The 15,672-nt window shown below is 38.1% G+C and overlaps 1 long non-coding RNA gene across 1 annotated transcript in view; it reads right to left on the bottom strand.

Annotated features, from left to right (window-relative positions):
• Positions 1–14,670, bottom strand: part of LOC137503075 (uncharacterized) — a 28,147-nt gene extending 13,477 nt beyond the window's left edge. The window contains exons 1-2 of the long non-coding RNA XR_011019037.1: positions 14,611–14,670; positions 5,655–5,750 (exon numbers count right to left, since the gene is read on the bottom strand). This is a non-coding gene — a long non-coding RNA (uncharacterized lncRNA). The remainder of the gene's footprint in view (positions 1–5,654; positions 5,751–14,610) is intronic.
• Positions 14,671–15,672: the final 1,002 nt, after the last annotated feature.

The following is a 15,672-nucleotide window of genomic DNA, read 5'->3' on the forward strand; positions in this document are numbered from 1 at the left end:
CATCAAGATTTTCTCTGATTAACTCTGAAAATTCTTCGACATTAAATATTAAACTTTTTTCAAGTTCTCTTATAACCATTTCTGTTATGCAGGTCAAAATGGCCTGCACAATTTTTTTTAAGGAAGCTGTCCGAGTTAATAAAGTCGTCCAGCGTGCACTTCACGAGGTGGTCTACGTTGGCATCATTGGTAGTGGCTGGGCTTCTAAGTCTGTTGTTTTGGCGGCCCATTTTGTTTACAATGCAAATTTGGAAGAAAAAGAACAATACCGAAAAAATGTGTTGGTACGATTCATAAATACAAACGTAACACTGCCGCAAGTTTTTATCACTTCCACTGCTGTATAACACCTCCAAATCACTTGATTACTGAGGAGCCTCACTCACTCACGTCCGTACGAACCATTTCATCAGATAGGTTAGAAACTCAACATGGCGCGGCCCGAATGGTGTCACGATGCAATACTCATTTACACAAGGTTTACCTACATCAGCACATTTAACAATTGTAATAATAATAATAATAATAATAATAATAATAATAATAATAATAATAATAATAATAATCGCAATAGCAATGAGCACTTGAATGAGTATTAAGTTCAAGTGATTTTCACACTTACCTGCATTCAGTCAGTGTTTTTTGTCTCTTTTTACATTTTACGAGGTAGTGAATATCGCACACGTCATTACATAGTAAACAAACAGAGTCATCTGTTGTCTATGTGCATATTTCGCTGTGGAAGCCATATATTTAAGGTATTAGAAAGCTGAAAACGCAATATAGGCCTCTCCATTCAGCAACAACACAGAATATACAATAGTAAGCAAATCAAATCATTGAAAATTGGATCAACCGATCAGAGCGCTATAGGCTACCCATATAGCTACTGAAGCTATTGGTTACTTCACATTCAATATCACTCTTGGTTTTGTTTGAATGTTTATTCAGTTTCCTTCACAATTTATTCCTGGCATAAAAGACATAAGCCTACCCAAGATTAGTGTTATAAAAATTAAAAAATGTGCTTCTATTAAGGGATAAATAAGGTACGTCCATTTTATCTGGCCGAAGAACTAATTTCCAGATATTTTCTGAATTCCCTGACATTTCCTGGTTTTGCCACTATTAATCGAATTCTCTGACATTCCCTGATTTGCGGTTTTCCATGCAGGTGGACACCCTGTTAAACCCTTATTTGGGCCGATGACCTTCGATGTTAGGCCCCATAAACAACAAGCAGCAACAAACCCATATTTGTATGGGGAGGCCACTCACTTTTTATTTTCGTTAAAGTGAAAAAAGGTTCATGATCGTGTGTTGCTATGTATTTTTTTACTAGTTGATGTGGTAACCTCCTTTTGTCGAATTAGTCAAGTGGAGACGCTCATGCTTGAAGTTGGCTACAGCTTCAATGTTCAAATCGACTACTGAGGGATGTGTAATGAAGAGTCAGTAACGAGACGAGGGTAGAACGATATTTAAGATCAGAGAAAAAAGGGTTAAATTTTGTGAAAAACACTGTGTATACATTTACCTACACCGTCAACCTTTCTGGTATGAACTAGTTGCCTTTGTAGCGTCAGAACAAATGACACTTGCACTTCTTGTATTGTATCTGTGTGGTATTAAGGGAAGGGGGTGTGGCGAGGGAGAGGAGATGGGCAGAGCATTGAGCTTATGCGCTGTTGGCTGTAGGCTGAACATTTACAGCGATAATGGCACAAACTTCTTCAGAGTAGCTAAAGAAATCAAGACCTTTCTGTAAAACAACCTTCAGAAAACCAACTCTTCACACAACTGCAGGCATGGGACTAAGTTTCCTACTTTTTATAACACATGGTCCTCTATGTAACACTTTGACTAGACTAATCAGGATCGTGATTTTAATCCCTTAGGCATGAGCTCACGGCTGATGATGCACATGCAGTGGGTGAAACATGTCCCCTTAAATTAGTATGACAAGATGAAATTCTTAATTTTAAGAACCCAATGTGTATTGAATACGAGGATTTCAATAAACTTTTGTAACCTCGTTGAATTAATGTACATTTCAATATGGACCAGTCATGAGATTTGTAACATATAATTAACTGAGATTGTTGTAAACAACCCACGGAGTGAAATTAAAGTCCACGGTTTGTATCGGAGTTGAACCCTTTACTCAAATATTATATTAATGTTGTGCAGGAAACTAACAACTCATATAAAGACTATTTATCCAATCATAGATCAAGAAGGCCATCTTCTTGTCAGTGGATGACTGCACAATACTCCAATACTAGCGGACTGGAAACATTAGAAATTCTGTACCACCTCACAAATATAATTATGATGGCAGAACACCTTGGACTACTTCATCCTGGCACTCAACACTCTGAGAGACAAGTTTAGGATCTCTTCAGAAAGGGGAACAGAAAGAAGCCACACTCATACACATCTCAGGTGTTACATCGTGTCATACTAATTTATGTTTCGCCCATTGCATACGCATCATCAGCTGTGATCTCACGCCTGGGGGAATAAAAATCAGGATCCTGATTACTCTATGCAAAGTGTCACATAAAGGAATAATTAATGAGAAATACATAAATGGTGCCTTTAACCCCGACATACCCATTCCTTAAAACTAGAACAGACTATGCTGGCCCAAATCTAATAAAAAAATTGTGTGAAATCGAACAAGACCAGACTGCTAGCTAATAAGGCTCTCTACTTAGACATGATACCCGATCTCACCACAACAACATTTCTCTCCGCACTTTATCAACTTAGTTCTCATAGAGGTCAACCCCTAAGCATTTACAGCAATAATGGCACAAACTTCAACGGAGCAGCTACAGAAATCAAGGCCTTCCTGCAAAATAACCCTCAGAAAACCAACTCTTCGCACAACTGCAGGCATGGGACTGATGTGGCATTTCATCCCTCCTGCAACACCACACTTTGGTGGAATCTAGGAAGCAGCTGTCATGAGTCTGATTTAACGCCCCAGACAAGTGATGGATTCTTATCACTTCACCAACAAAGAATGTACCATTCTTGAAACACATACATCCTCTCACCAAAGCTAAATGATGAACCTTTTGACACTTCTTATCTAACTACCACCAATTTCCTTATAGGAGAGCCAATTACTACACTCTCTGGTCATGATTATACTTCCTCTCTCATCACAACCTTGCCCACATGGCTATATTTTCAGCAGCTAACCCAGAACTCCTGGATGAGATGGTGAAATGAATATCTCAATAAATGGGCAATGAAATACCCCATAGCAACATAGTCATAGTAAAAGAAGATGACATGCATGCTATGAAGTGGACGATGACAGTGATCAAATGTGCATCCTGGTAATGATGAATTATTCATGTAACGAATGTTCAGGTGAGTAATGGTGAACTTACAAGGTCTATTCACAAACACTATCCCTTACGATGTATGAAACAGAAAGGCAAGATAACTCTTTAATGGCTTATTTATTCATTGCATGTTTAAGTAATATTGTTCCGAGATTATCTGTGGAACGCAGAGAGGTGAAAGAAGGTGTCAGCATTAATGGGTCTATCTACGATATCAAAGATTAATTTAAACTTTAAAACAAAGGTTATATTTCTTTTCAGATCTCAAATTTAACAAAATTCTTCACTAGGTCAAGGAACAAAATATCAGGTACAAAATAGCAAACAAGAATAGAAATCCAAGGGTTGGAAATTAAAAGTTTTGAGCTTCCACCTTTAATTTACAAGTTTACAACGCCACAAATGTTGCGTTTGGTTAGATAACGAGAGATATCTCCCAAGACACAGTTCCAGAGCACCTTGCTCCAAACATTACACATACGGCCTTCCAAAGGCCCGACTGAAAATTGCACCAATATCAGACAAGAGTTTACATGCTCTTTAAATTCAGCCAAGAATGCTGTGCTCCCAATTCCTTACAGCCTACTCAAGGAAACATTACACAAAACTATACAATTTCTGGCATCTCTAGGCACAACCTACAATTCTTTTACACAGCGGTATATTGTACCCATACTACTGGGCCTTCATGGAAGAGAACAACAGGTTATATTACTGGTCCAAACTCAAAATGTATGCAGTCGTAAACTTGCACTTCTTGAAAACCAACTTTTGAAACCCTACTTGGGATGATGCAGTGGCTAATTCCACACAACTGAGGTGACTCGAAAGAGAAGTTAATGAGTGATTTACAGAAGAAAAAGGTTACAAGATCGTAGTCACCTCAAGATAAACTGAAGGGGAATTTGAAAGGGTAACACAATCTCTATCCCCAATTTACAGTTTAAGTCTGTATGAAATTTTACATTAGCAGAATGAAAGCTTACATTTTTGAAAACAGATGGTTACATAGTTAAACATTAGAAGCTTCCACTCCTGTGAGTTTAAGGAGATAGCTACAGATATAGAAAACTGGTGGCCATTACCTGAGCTGACATTCTGCCTGCCAAAGAATTAGACCTCCTGTCTTAACACATACTCAGAAATTTGACGAGAATAAGACAAGGTGACTAGAAAAAGTCGCGGCTTTTATACCCGATGGGAGGGTTCGAGAAGGCTCTGGGTAAAATCTGACCACACCCTCCCATTTTATTTGATACTCAAAACGTTACAAGAAGCTTATGATTGGCTGAAAAATAAATACAGAAACTTTGTGATTGGCCAGATTTCAAAGCTGGCGAGATGAGAAGGAAGTGTTGCAAAACATTGAAGTATAAAAACAAATGAAAGTAAATTTAGGTGAAAAGACTTAGAAACCCAAAACTTCTTTACATCAGTAATTATTCCACCTTGCACATGAGTGCATGACCGTAGCTTTTTGTGGGGACATCTATGGAGAAAAATTCAAACTTTTTGATGTACACCAAAACAAAACAAAGAAATCCAGTCAGTTTAGGAAACGTTAAAATAACATACTCAGTTATTCAGTAGTGACATCTTCTGATCAATATCGCAACTTTATGCATTAGTGGTTTCAAGTTTTGTTCGATAGATAGTGTTCCCTAAGGCGCTTCTTTTCAATGTGCGGGGTTGAGGTGCACCTCCCGGTACAAATATTATAAGTCACATTGGACTAGTACCATCACAGACCACATTAGGGAGAAAAAGAATATTTTTCACTTGCCAAGAGATGGCTACAATGTGTGTAGTATACGAGCGAACAATCACAGTAAACAAGCATATCACCTGCAACTTGTATCAATAAATTACTGTATTATTTAGAAAACAATAATTAATATAATCAATAAAATAACAAAGGTGTTTCATTTGGAAACGACTAGTAAAATATTCTGTAACAGTAATAAAAGAATGTACCTTTCAGCTACTTTGTGTTCAAAACTAATTAACGAATTCAAAAGTATTAGTAGGAATGATACCAGCTACCAAATGACATAGAGTAGAGTTCTTTGGAATAATCCTAACTGCTGCACAATTCATAATGCAAGATCGTGGAACAACTTGAAGGAAAAGTGAAAACTAGATATGTAAACAGTCAATCTCATAAAAAAGTATATTATCGGTAGGACTATCAATCATGTGCACTAAAAAGATGGATCAAACCCTGGTATCTGTTGAGCTATTTTCTACCCATTTCCATTATCTGACGATGGATTATCAAATTATATACATTACCTCAAGAGAGTCTTCCTGCGATGACTCTGGCTCGGTTAACTCTGATTTAACTTCTTCTTTCAGAGCTATCACTTCTGATACATGTTCACAATTTTCCTGTGGAAAATAAAAAATATTAGGTATGCTCATAACACACATCTACAAATACAGTCACCAACAAATGAGCATCTTAATTCATTAACTTCCAGTATTACAGTTACTTTCAGAATTTCACTTATGTTTAAGGAAGATTTCTACCAGCAGAGGATTGTTATAACCAAAGGCTGTACTGAAAATGGTGTTACTATTCTTGCTCACTCCTTATGTCAGAGAAAGGATGAGACTAACAACAAAATATAAAATGCCAAACGTTTTCTAGCCATACCAGAAGATATAATACCAGAGATGGAACGGGGGCTATCTCACACAGAATTTGGAAGGACGCAGCCACAGGCATTAACACTAAATTGTATGAAATGTTTTCATATGTTCAATCATATCAATCAAATGATAAAAGTTGTCTGAACCAATTGGAAGCGTTACATTTCTAAATGATTTTTTGTTCTCAGCATATAGTTTGTTTATAGACAGATTAAAATTACTTGAAATAATGGAATCACATTCTCTACTATGGTTTTGCTGAGATCACAGGGGCTACATAAAACATTAATACAGTTCTGTTTGAAACAGCATATTTCAATGCTTCCAAGTGTAAAATAAAAAACATAAACATGAAAGAAGCAGAATTATCACAGTCATATAACAGTGAAAGATGTGATGTAACCCAAAGTCAAAGCAGCTGGAAATGAAATATTGCAATAATATAAGCATGTTATCTAGTGTTCTGTGAGGAGCTGAGGGGATGAGGACACCGTCAGTGGAGAATCAGCACTGTTGGAGTTAATATCTGCAGTTTCAGAAGATCTTATATGATCTACTACGAGACATTTAAATTTCACTCTTAGATTCATAAAACCTTGTCAGCATTACAGGGGGGAGGGACTGTGATTAAAAGCTTATGTTCTCATGTAAATTAAGTAACAAATAAAAGTGAATTAAAGTAACAAGTTCTAGAATATGCCAACTTAACACATTCAATACAGAAGAGAAGAGTAGCTGAACTAAGGATTGGATGAAAAGGATGCACAAAAAGGACAGGGAAATAATGACAAAGAGGAAAGAAAAAAATCTGTTTAATGTGCCTTAAAGTGTCAGAGCCCACTAAGAAGGGGCATATAAAAGAAATCATTCTCTGTTGCAAACGACGAAACAACATATCGGCCGCACATAACAAAGTTCAGTTCCATAGGCGCTCAAATACAATTTTGAAACAAATCAAATGGAGGACCAGACTGCCCCAAACGAGCAGACACAAACACATCACTCACAAGGTGTTTCAAACATTTATTACACATGAATAAAACACTGCATATTTACACATTATGTACAACAAATTCGGAGGTACACCAAAACACGTGTACTGCTGCCGGTCGCCATGTTCAGTGTGTGTGTATAAAACAAAAACGCAGCAGCACATTGCCAACTGTTACAAAATGAAATGCGGCAGACGAGTACAAACACAAAAAGCCGCAACATACTCCCCCCTTTGAGGGATCTCAACACTCAAAATCAAAGTCAAGTGTTTATGTTCATCACAGACAAATGAATAAAAAACATTAAACTCAAATACAACATATACAAATATACAACTATACAGGATCCTTGGGCAATGGACACAATTTCACTATGGCACGGCGCAAAAGACCAGTTTTAGTCTTTACACTGACCACACGAGTAATATTGTCACAACCAGGATGGAGCTCCTGGATTATACCAGTTTTCCAAACCAGAGGAGGAAGGTTATCCTCCCTTAGAAGCACTAAATCTCCCACAGTTGGAGTCCATTTTCCTACAGAAGACCATTTACGTCTTTGTTGAAGTGATTGTATGTATTCTTTTGACCACCTCTGCCAAAAATCGTGATACAGCTGTTGCACCAAATTCCATTTAGTTAGACAGGAGCGGGAGCTGTTGGATATGTCTGGAGAGGGGATAGAGGTCAATCGTCTCCCTACTAGAAAATGTCCAGGTGTCAAATAGCATTGATCATTGGGGTCGTCAGTCATTGAACAGAGAGGTCTCGAGTTCAACACAGACTCAACTTGATACAAAAGAGTACTCAGCTCTTCAAAATTAAGAATGCATTTTACTAGGGTCCGCTTTAAAAGTGATTTTGTGGACTTTATTCCAGCTTCCCAAAGCCCACCGAAATGAGGACTGGAGGGTGGAATAAACTTCCAATTCACATTCAAATTAGATGAATATTCCTCTATTTCAGTAGAGCTATCCTTAATAAATCTTAATAACTCATTGTTGGCTCCAACAAAATTTGTGCCATTATCACTCAAGATAAGATTAGGAAATCCTCTACGCGCCGTGAATGTTCTAAATGCGGCGAGGAAATCCTGAGTCGTTAGACTCTTCACCGTTTCAAGATGTATTGCCTTAGTGACAAGACAAACAAAGAGAGCAATGTATGCCTTAAACTTTATCTTACTCCTCGGGTTATCAACTTTTATGATGACTGGGCCACCATAATCAAGACCAACCTTAACAAAGGGTAACGATGGTTCAACTCTATACGAGGGTAACTGACCCATTATGTGAGTCGTGAGTGGAGGTTTGCTCCTGAAGCAATTGTAACATGAATGGATGACACCACGAACAACTGTCTTCCCACGTGGAATCCAAAATCTGTTACGCAAGGAAAACAATACAGCCTGAGGGCCGGAATGCAATAGCATCTCATGTTCATGTTTAACAATCAGTTTAGTAACAAAGTGTTTCGGAGGAAGAATGATAGGGTGTTTTTTATTGTATTCCAACTGAGAATTCATGAGTCCACCACCGACTCTCAATAACCCGTAATCATCGAGGAATGGATTCAAAGTTTTCAATGAGCTCGAAGAGGCAACTACATTATTAGACCTCAAGTCATGAAGTTCCTTTCCATACTCAATAGCTTGCATCAGACTTATTATTTTCATTTCACTATTCCTCAATTCTTCAGGGGTGAGTGGACCAATGACACGAGCATCCTTAGTGGAGCGAACATTGGTAATAAATCTCAGAACATAGCTATAAACACGCTTAAGTTTGAGAAAGGACGAAAACTTCTCTAACTCAGGTGGGTGCATATTAACTAGCAAGACTCTCAAAGAGGGTTTCGATTCTGCATTCACAGCAGATGGTGAATTACTGGCAACAAAATCAGGGTACACGGGGATAATTCGTGCAACCAGGATGGACCATGCCACCATACATCAAGAGAAAACATTTGTGAGGGTAAAACACCTCGAGACAAGTGGTCAGCTGGATTGCTGTGGGTAGGTACGTGTCTCCAATCTGAGACTGAAGTGAGGGATTGAATTTCAGCAACTCTATTAGCGACAAAGGTTTTCCAACAATTGGCGGGTTTCTCTAACCAACACAGAACTATCGTGCTGTCAGTCCAGCAGTATGTGGAGAAAGGAATGTGCAATTTCAGCGATTCAGTGACCTTACTCATTAGGCGAGAAAGCAACAGAGCAGCACAAAGCTCTGAACGGGCAATAGATTGCTGTTTTAATGGAGCAACTCTTGATTTAGAAGTCAACAGGATCACTGATACCTCATCATTATCAGATACTGTCCTAATATACACACAAGCACCATAGGCAGCTTCTGAAGCATCAGAAAAGCCATGGATTTCAATAACCTTATTCTTTGCACTCTGAGTTCATTAAGCAAGGGGAGCTCACTGTAGATAGCATTCCAGATTTCTATAATTTCAGATGAAGGTTCTAACACATTATCCCAATCAATTTTCAACTGCCAAAGAGACTGCAGGATAAGTTTGCACTTAACTACGGCACATCCTAACAATCCAAGGGAATCAAATATGGAAGCAATGATAGTGAGAATACTTCTCTTAGTGACTTCCTTAGGTGCTTTCTTCAAGTTTATTTGAAACTGAAACTCATCACATTTAGGATGCCACACGATACCTAATGTTTTAATAGCTTCATCCTTAGTGAGGTTACAAGGTGACAACATTTCTCTATCCTCTACAGGGACATTGGCAAGAGCTTCTGGACAATTTGACGTCCATTTTCTAAGATGAAAATGTGCACTATCAAGCACAGAAGAGATTTCTGATTGAAGCTCCTTAGCTTCTTCAACTGAACTAGTACCTGTCAGCAGGTCGTCAACATAAAAACAAGAGCGAATGATCTCTGATGCAGTGGGGTGAGATTCCTTGTGTTCATCAGCAAGTTGAACTAGACATCTCGTAGCAAGAAAAGGGGCGGAACTTGTACCGTATGTGACAGTAGTAAGACGGTAGTGCTTGATTTCTTCATCAGTAGATTCACGCCAGACAATTTTCTGAAGATTTCTGTGGTCAGGATGAATTAGCACACATCTATACATCTTAGCAATGTCAGCCATAAGAGCAACAAAATAGGTTATGAACCTTAAAACAATGGACAGCAACTCAGGCTGAATAGTAGGACCAACCATTAACATAGAATTCAATGCTATCCCATTTCATGATTCACAACTTCCATCAAAAACAACTCTCAACTTGGTTGTAGTGCTAGAATCCTTGAGCACACAATGATGGGGCAAGTAAAAGCTTACAGAGTTAGAGGTCTCTGGAGGTGCAATTTCCATGTGACCCATTTCACTGTATTCACGCATGAAATCTACATACTTCCTTTTCAAGTCTGGAAGCTTAGCAAATTTATTTTCCATCTGTTTGAGCCTTCTAACAGCATTATGCTTAGACTCAGCCACAGGTGGCACTTCCACACGAATAGGAAGTTTGACAACAAACCTACCAGAATCATCTCTTTGAACACTATCCACAAAGTGTTCTTCACAAGCCCTTTCTTCAGGAGTAAGAACTGGTTGATGAAGTTCTTCAAGCTCCCAGAACCTTTGGAGTTTTGTGTCAATAGAATCAAGTTTTACAATGAATATTGATGAATATTGAATTTTCACGACCGCATTGTAATCGAAACCGACTTTCAACCTATTAGGTCGTGTTACGTACATTTAGTACGTCTTGAAGAGATGTTAAGTACAAGATGTTTTACAAGATTGGCACGACGAGCCTTGGCATTATTCTTAATGCACGACTCAGGCAAAGTGCCTGATAGCACCCAACCAAATACGGTATCTAATAAGGCGGGATAACCCTTCTTATGCAAAGTATTAGAAGACACAATTTCATAGTAGACATCAGCACCTAGCAAAATATCAATAGTAGAGGGCTGATTAAATGTCCTATCACTCAAAATAATATCATGAGGAATAACCCAATTGGAACAATCAATCTCCTGTGCAGGGAGTGGACTTGTGATTGTGTTCACGACTGCACAGTTCAACTTCAATGTATAATCTGATACATTTGAGAATAAAACAAGGTTACATGTGGAACTTACAGGAGACACATTCGAATTGCCTATACCAACAATAGGTAGACGACAAGACCTAGTACGGATACCAAGCTTCTTGACAAGATCAGAAGTCACAAAGGATAATTGACTCGCAGAGTCTAACAAAGCTTTAACTAGTATAATCTCTCCTGAGCTATTTTTTATTCCTACACACGCTGTGCTCAGCAAAACATTAGAACCTAGTCCTGAAACAACCTTCATGGCAGTGGGTGAAACAATTGCAGAACTTGTAGCATTCATATTATTATTGTTATTATTGGGACTTGCTTGTTCCTTGTGAACCAATAAGTTGTGGGGCCCATTACACTGGGAGCATTTGTTTTGCTTACAATGTTTAGAAACATGAGAAGCGGAAAAACAAAGATAACAAAGTTTATTTTCCCTCACAAACTTGCGACGGTGGTCAATGTTTGCTTGTTTGAACTTTCTACAATCAGAAATGCTGTGATTATCAAGTTTGCAAAACCTACAATTCAAGGAAGTGCTATTGTTGGCAATGTAAAGGGCTTTTAGGTTGGATTTTAAGTCTTGTTTTTGCTCAATAACAGGTTTCTTGCATTCTGTTAGCTCTAATGTTTGACATTTTCTTTCCAAGAAATCAATCAAATTATTTAGTGTGGGAATATCAGTGGAGGCAAATTTGTTTTCCCATTCACTCCTATGGTTGGACTTGATCTTACTTAGAATCAATTCCTGTAGCAAAATTTCATGTAGTGGAACTTGACCCTCCAAATTGTCAACAGCACTAAGATTAGATTTTACTTGGTTTATCAATTTGCGATATTCATCGGAAGATCCACTAGTACAATTATGGAGATTGAGCAAATGTTTTACGTGCTGTGAAACAATCAAGTGTTTGTTATTGTACCTTTCATCAATTAAATTCCAAGCAACAGTGAAATTATCAGCACATATGGCTAGGTTATCTAACAAATCCCTGGGTTCACCTTGAAGAGACGACAATAGGTAGTGTAGTCTTTGCACATTGTCAATGCGGCTATTGTTAATAACTAAGCTTTGAAAGGTGTTCCTGAAACTCAAATATTTTGTCAAATCTCCTTTAAAAACAGGTAATTCAATGGGAGGGAGCTTCAAGCTACAGCTAGATCGAGTAGAGTTATCAGAAATAAAAGATGCAGTGCTTGGACTTGTGGGTCCCTCAAATGAGCAAAGCAATTCTTGAATCCCAGCAACTATTGCATGATATCTGTTTTCAAATTCATCATGCTCTCCAAAGTGAGTTTCGCTAGATTTTGAGTCTAATTCACATTCTAGGTACTCCCTAACAATGCTGAATTCCTTCCAAATTTCTGGCAGCCTATTTTGCCTAGAAATTAGTTCGTGATGGTTGATGTTATCTTGCTTTAAGTAATTTTCAAGGTGAGTTAATGACCGTTTAAGTAGACCATGTTTTTGAACAGCCTTTTCTTCGGATTCAAACACCATGATGAATAGTTCAGGTAATCAATTATTGACAAGATAACAATAGAAATCAATCTTACACCTATGGTGACTATACAAACAATGAGCTCTATATTCAGTGCACTGCATTCATTTTGCATTGTTAGAATGAGTGACAGTCTTTGAATGGAACCAACAATGTAGGTAGATGAACAAAAGCATGAAATAACGTATAATAAACAACGTACGTTCTAAAATATGCAAAATACACAAAGCGGTCCAACAAATTATTAGCACGAAATCGTATAATGCCCATGAGAAGTCAAGACAAATCTGTTATTCTATACACGGAAAGTGCTAGCAGTAGGGTTAGGATATCAGGCAGGATGTCTACCCTAGTCAAGATAGGAACAATAAGGACAAATGGAACAGACTTACAGTACATGGTGGTGCTGTATCATCAATCATCACTACCACTGGAAACAATCCTTGGCTGGAATCACATGCCCAAAGTGACTGGAAAGTCCAAAGGATGACGTCTGCGATGTAATGTTCACTGGAGTCCAAACTCCAAGTAGCATTTAACATCTCGAACATCAGGGTATTACATACAAGCTGACGTAAACAGCTCACAAGAACAAATGCAATAAATAGCACGTAGTAACTTCCACAGATTGTTAACGTGCGATATCAAAACAGTTCCAAAACAATGTAGGCTTCGTTGAAATCTCAATATGACGAGTTCAAACATTCGCAGTAATTAGCCTTAAGCACGACATTCTGGTGCTTTTATACAATAACTGTTCACGATGCTTTTCGCGAAAAGGTTGTTGCTATGTTCAAACGGCGGTTGCAGGCAGCAATTCATGACGGTAACAATGTTATGGTAACTAGTATGACTAGCACAATGTTCAAAGTTCACAATGATTCTCATCGCGGCCCGGAAGGACCAAAATTTTATGTTGCGAACGACGAAACAACATATCAGCCGCACATAACAAAGTTCAGTTCCATAGGCGCTCAAATACAATTTTGAAACAAATCAAATGGAGGACCAGACTGCCCCAAACGAGCAGACACAAACACATCACTCACAAGGTGTTTCAAACATTTATTACACATGAATAAAACACTGCATATTTACAAATTATGTACAACAAATTCGGAGGTACACCAAAACACGTGTACTGCTGCCGGTCGCCATGTTCAGTGTGTGTGCATAAAACAAAAACGCAGCAGCACATTGCCAACTGTTACAATATGAAATGCGGCAGACGAGTACAAACACAAAAAGCCGCAACATTCTCAGAAATCATACATTCTAGAGCCCTTAGACATGGTTCTCTATATAACATAGAATCTGACCTGTATTTGAGAAATAGAATGAACTAATCACTATTCTGTCTTTCTAGAAGAATTCAACATCTGAGCAAAATAATTATTTTGAGAGAACGTACATTCAGATTTTGACCTATTACATCCCTCGTATGTCATAGGCAAATCTGCTCGTTCCTTAAAACACATATCTTCCAGCACATTGTGGATGTGAGGGTAACCCAGAATAATCACACCTGTGTTGACATTTCGTTTAGCAGACTGGTGTATCCAGGCTCAAAAACACTAATGAAAGATTTGTGATTTAACTTCTTCTACACTAATTATGGTAGGAGTAATAATTTTTAACATGTGGTGCTAATACTGGTGCAGTAGTGTAGGAGGATATTAGTTTTTTTTTGTACAATTGGCCAACCATCCTCTATTTTAATCCGAGGGGAAAAATATAAAAGTGCAACCCCTAAACCAAAGTAATTTCAATATTGACAGTAAAAAGTACGGACTAATCCAAGCCCAACCTTAAGTTCCTAAGAGTTGGCAGCTTTGTGTAGTGCATTGTGGTGTATTCCCAGACAAATAAGCAAAACAAAGTTGTACTATGCATAGATGCTCATTCAGCAATTGGTGACTGCTGGTGTTAATACTGAGGAAGCACATAGAAAATAATGCTCCTGCCAAACTTATTCAGCTATTAGGGGTTAATTTCTGACCTCTGTAAAGTTATCTGGAATGAGACTTACAAGTGATGCAGTTGTTTTTTCTTCAAGCCAGGCTGGTTCCTCTTTGATCTTTGCTTCCAGGTCCATTTTGCACTGCAAACTGAAGTAGTTAGAAGGTACTGGTATGGTTGATTACTTCCACTGACCTTACACTGAAACATAAGCCAGAAAAATATATTACCTTATTGATGTCATTGATACTTATGGTGTTTGTCAACAAACTAAGCAACAATCGTGTCATTTTATAAGACCATCAATATTATGATCATACAAAAAAAAACGAAATTTTACATGACAGTTGATATTATGATCATACCTATAGGACCTCAAGTTTTCTATGACTGATACTTCAATCAAAGCTAAGGACCTGCAGTTTTATATGATTTCTAAAACAGTGATCACTTCCATAGGAAATATAATTTAACTTATCTGTCGATATCAAGATCATAGTCAAAGGACCCCTGGTATTACATGGCCGAGCTTGATAGCTGAAGTCGCTTAAGTGCGGACAGTATCCAGTATTCGGGAGATAGTGGGTTCGAACCCCACTGTCGGCAGTCCTGAAGATGGTTTTCCGTGGTTTCCCATTTTCACACCAGGCAAATGCTGGGGCTGTACCTTTATTAAGGCCACGGCCGCTTCCTTCCCACTCCCACCCCTTTTCTGTCCCATCGTCGCCATAAGACATATCTGTGTCGGTGCAAGGTAAAGCCAATAGCAAAAAAAAAAAGTATTACATGACACCTTATATCGTATTAATAGCTATCTAACATACAGTTTTATATGCAACTGAAACCGCAACAAGATGACCTTTCTTACGGTTTGCATATCACTCTGATCACCGGGGTCCATATACTGGAATCTTCCTACCATTTTTATCCTTTGCAATCGGCTTCAAAACTAACTGAACAAGTTCACAGTTCTTTGAGATGTGTTCTATCAAAATTTTCCTTCCCAGGATCAAATTCTCTCAAACCATTCTCCTCTCATTAGGTTTATTCACTATCTCTTTATTTGAGACATGTTCTATCAAAATTATCTTCAAGAACTTCTGATAACACGGCATTTAAAAGGCTTCAAACT

The sequence above is a fragment of the Anabrus simplex genome, chromosome X, assembly GCF_040414725.1.
Source record: "Anabrus simplex isolate iqAnaSimp1 chromosome X, ASM4041472v1, whole genome shotgun sequence".
Classification (NCBI taxonomy): Eukaryota; Metazoa; Arthropoda; class Insecta; order Orthoptera; family Tettigoniidae; genus Anabrus; species Anabrus simplex.